A 5,164-nucleotide genomic window follows, 5' to 3' on the forward strand; every position below is an offset into this window, starting at 1 on the left:
GGTTAGTTCCAGATGTGACTATTTTCACCCCCTCCTCATAATGGGCTTCCAGTAAATCTGGTCCCCGATCAGTAAACTTACTATGTATATTGCCCAAATTTGTAAGAAACAACATCCCAATAACCCCAGTGTAGCTGTCCAGAAATCCAGAAATTCCCAGAAAGAAAGGGTATGCATTTGCTTTCTCTTCACAACTGTATTGATCTGGGTTTGCAGTTAGTGACACTTCCAAAAAAGGTAGACAAAGCCACAATGCATTTAATTTCTGGAAATCTCCTCATGAAAGAATTTTTATGTAGCTTTAGAAACTATTCTGTGAATGCAGCATGTCAGTGAACTTTAGTGCCAAGATAAATGCATTTTTAAATCTTATAAGAAACTACACAGAGGCATGTCATTTCAAATGTGCTGGGCAATCAACATTTTGTGGGTGTTTGTACAAAAAAAAACCTGTTTATATTTTGATTGTCTTTCAATGTGTCAGTTAGGCAGCAAAGTCAACAATGGGTTGTTGTATGTCTTTCGGGCTGTGTGGCCATGTTCCAGAAGTATTCTTTCCTGACGTTTCGCCCACATCTATGGCAGGCATCCTCAGAGGTTGAGGATGCCTGCCATAGATGTGGGCGAAACGTCAGGAGAGAATACTTCTGGAACATGGCCACATAGCCCGAAAGACATACAACAACCCTGTGATCCCGGCCATGAAAGCCTTCAACAACACAAAGTCAACAATCTGACACCAGATATTTAGAACTAAGATCCACTGAGATAAATGGGAACTTTTAAATACAAAATTGCACTGTGGATATACAGCTCCACTACACTTGCTAGAATTGTGACATATGACTGTCTGGTTCATCTACAATTGTTTGGTGAAAATTTAGATGAAGTAAAATTAATGCATTTTTAAAAAAAGCAGATCAGCCTGTCTCCTACCTTGCTCTTAATAGACCACAGATTTCATGAAATGGTATTATTTGCAGGATCTAATTTGCCTTCTATGAGTCCAGTTTTAGTTTTCCAATTGGAAATTGCCACATTTGAGTAACTCTTTATTTTCTCTGTTCTAAAAAAATAATCATTTCTGCTTTTTGATCCCACCCATTAAGTTGACCAATAGCAAGCTTATGGGGCAAAGCTCAAGTCCTAACTCCACTCACTGTTCCAACTCTCCAACTAAAAATAAACAATGCAGTTACTCATCAATGTGAAATCATTGTATAGGACACATTCAGTTCAATTGTCTCAGTTGGGGGAATGGATCAATTATTATTTATTTATTTATTATTATTATATTTATTTATACACCACTTTATCTCCCCCGCAGGGGATTCAAAGTGGCTTAACATAAAAGCATCAGCATAGCCATTTAAAATATATTAATATAAGAACATTAAAAGAGGATTAAATATAAATAGTATTTAAAAATTCCCAGTAAAAATCATTAAAGCAAATTCAAAGTTTAAAACCATAGCACCCCCTGAATTGATCTTAAACACCTTCATCTTTAAAGGTTTGTCTAAGTAAAACAGTTTAGCTTATCGCTGGAAGAACAGCAGGGAGGGGACCATTCTGGCTTCCTTGGGAAGAAGGGAGTTCTGGAGTCAAAGGGCGACCCGCTCTCTTGTTCCTACCAACCGAGCTTGAGATGTAGGTGGGACCAAGAAAAGGGCCTCTCCTTATGATCTCAGGGTCTGTACAGGTTCATACATGGAGGTGGAGTCAGCCAAATAGCCTGAACTTGAGCCATCTACAGCTTTAAAGGTCATAACCAGCACTTTGAATTATGCCCAAAAACAAAGTAGCAGCCACTGAAGCTACTGCAATAGGGTGTTGAAGCCAGCCCCAGTTAGCAGCTCTTTAGAAAAGCTCAGGTTTCCGAGCTCTCTTCAAAGGCAGCCCCACGTAGAATGGGTTACAATAATCCAGGCAGGATATTATTAAGGCATGTACCACCATAGCCAGATCTGCTTCTCAAGGAATGGGTGCAGATGGCACATAGGTTTTAATTGTTCAAAGGTCCTCCTGGCTACTGCAGATAGGTTCAATGCTGAGTACATGAGGGCCTGTGTATTCGGGGGGAGTGTAACCCCATCCAGCACAGCCTGGATCCCTATTCCTTGGTCTGCCTTCAGACTGACCAAGAGTAACTCTGCCTTGTCTGGATTAAGTTTCAATTTGTTTGCCGTCATCCAGTCAATAACTGTTGACAAGCACTGATTTAGAGTCAGAACAACTTCCTTGGCTTTAGGTGGAAAGAAGTAATAGAGTTGGATGCCATCCACATATAGGTGGCATCACACTCCCAAACTTCGGATGACCTCTCCTCGAGTTTTCATATATATGTTAAATAGCATGGGGGACAAAACAGAACCCTGAGGAACCCTGGTCAATGGTCAAGGGTTTGAACAGGAATCTCCCAGCACCACTTTCTGGGTACTGCTCTCCAGGAAGGAATGAAGCCATTGTAAAAACCAGTGCCTTCTAGTCCCATCCCAGCAAGATGACCCAGAAGGATACCATGGTTGATGGTATCAAAAGCCTCCAAGAGGTCCAGGAGAACCAACAGGGATACAGCCCCCCTGTCTATCTCTCTGCACCAAGGCGACCGAAGCCAGGCCTGAAACTAGATTGAAATTGATCTAGGTCAGGCATGGGCAAACTTCGGACCCCCAGGTATTTTGGAACTTCCAGAAATCCCAGCCAGCTTACTGGCTGTTAGAAATTGTGGGGGTTGAAATCCAAAACACCTGGAGGGCTGAGGTTTGCCCATGCCTGAGCTAGATAATCTGCTTCATCCTGCAACCTTGCTAAGAATGGAAGGTTGGATACTGACCAATAGTTATCCATTATGGAAGGATTCAGAGATAAGTTTTTTTATATAGGTCTCACAACTGCCTCCTTTAGGCAAGTTGGGACTTTGCCTAGTTCCAAGGAGGCATTGACTACCACCTTCATCCACTCAGTCCCCCCTGGCCTGTTTGATCAGCCAGGAAGGGCAGGGATCTAAAATACACATGGCTGCTCTCACCTCTCCAAGGATCCTGTCCACATCCTCAGGCTGCACAAATGGAAAAGTATCCACCAACACTGGACAAGCAGGAGCCAGAGTTACATGCAAATTTTTCACAGCAAGCTGTTGAATGCTGAAAATATTATCCTTGAGGACTAGTATGTAATAGCCCTCTGACCACTTGAAACAGCTCAGCTGAACAATTCCTTACAGATGCAATGATGGCAGCAAGGAACAATTTGTCTCCTGCCTTCATTGCTGTGGAGCAGGCTTTCAAATATGCCTGTGATTGCTCAGATTCACTTTGAGTTCTCCACCAACATCATTCTAGTCTTCATCTCACTTGCTTCATTGCCACCAACTCCTTGGTGGTAACTCCTGGTTTGGCTCTGTTCTGTGAGAGCGATTGTGTCCACCGTCTTGGGCATTTCCCTATTCCATAGGTCAGCCAGAGCTTCAACAAAACCGCCCGCCAAGATGACAGGAAAATCCTCAGGAGCCGTCAGGAAGCCATCCTTAAGCCTCCTGGGGTGGACCATCTTAATTGGGCCCCCACCTCTGAGGAAGTTTGAACTCCCAATGAGTCTAAACCTGACCAGGTAGTGATTGGTCCATAATAATGGAACTGTGACAAGTTCCTCCACACCACCATCACCATAATCCCATCCTGCACAAAAAACAAGGTCCAAAGTCTACCTAGCAGCATTAGTAAGACCAGACACCGCTTAGGATAGAGCCATGGTTGTCATGGAGACCATGAAATTCTGAGCCACTTCCGATAGTGTAATCTTAGCATGAATGTTGGAGTCTCCCATCACTAGTAGCATCTGAGACTTCAATGGCAACCCAAGACCAGCCTGGCTAGCTCAGGAAGGAAAACTGTTGAGCAGCGAGGTGGGAGACAATACATCTATAGAATTCCTATTCTGTCCCAGCTACCCACCTTTAGGTAGGTAACCCCATTGACTGCGAGATGGGCAAATCTCTTCGGGGGGTGGTGGGAGTGGAATCATGACCAACCACTACAACTACACCTTCCTACCCACAGGCCTTGCCCACTGCTATACCAAAAAACCTGGAGGACAGAGATGAGAGACATTAACCCTCCCAGTCTCATGCAGCCAGGTCTTTGTAATACAGACCAGGTCAGAAATACAGGCTCATCCAGAATCAAGTCCTGGGTGGCAGTTGCTTTTCCATTTACTGACCTGGCATTCAACGGCAGAATTTTCAACTTAGAAGGATTGTCACCCTAGTTATCCTGGCAATTTTATATAGGAGAAAGTTTGGAAGCAATAAGCACTCTATTTCCCTCCCCATTTTTTTTGGTACTGAGACTGTCTCCTCCTTCTGTATCTTCCTCTGCTCTGTATGACTGCAATGGCTGCCCCGCAAATCTGGGGATTTCCTCCCTCCTCTAGAAATCATATACTTCCTATATGGGGGAGGTTAAGAGATGGCACATAAAAATCTTATATAAAATCAGATAGGCAGATGTTCAAAACAATATAATAGACTTGATGTCAGTCAAGCAAAGTGACAGTCCTTGCCCTTGTGCCACCCCTGAAGTGGCTCCCCCAAGGGGGTGAACCCCCTTGGGTGTCACCCTTTTCATGTCTCCCCTTTGGTGGTGACCCCGCACACATAGGCATCCTTCTTTTGAGCCCCAGCCTCTGGAGGCATTCAAGTGTTTTTGCTGGGGGTCCAGACCATGCCTTCAGTCAGGACCTGAGTCTGCGAAGAGCCAGTCCTCTGCACAAGGAGCTGAAGTCACAACAAGCAAGCACAGCCTCTTCCTTCCAAGCCCCCTTCTGATGTTTCTCCTGGCTCTTCTGGATGATGCTGTATGGCAGAGCAGAAGTTCTCCTCTGTAGAGTTGCTGCATACTTATAATAGTCTGCTCGTTTTCAGTAAACTCTGTTTATCTATTTGTAATTCATTATAAAACTATAGCAATTTCATCTCAATGCTCTTTCACCCAAAAGGGATTTAAGTCTATCTCAATAATTAGTCCCAGCTAAAGAAGACCAATGGAATCTACCTAAGCATTGATGTATGAAGGTTTCATTGAAGCAACAGAAATACTTTTGTTGGAATTTAAAATTAGATTTAGGCTTGGTAAACATGCTCTTGCAACTTCTCAAGACTAAA

Source organism: Anolis carolinensis, chromosome 3 (genome assembly GCF_035594765.1).
Source record: "Anolis carolinensis isolate JA03-04 chromosome 3, rAnoCar3.1.pri, whole genome shotgun sequence".
Taxonomy (NCBI): Eukaryota; Metazoa; Chordata; class Lepidosauria; order Squamata; family Dactyloidae; genus Anolis; species Anolis carolinensis.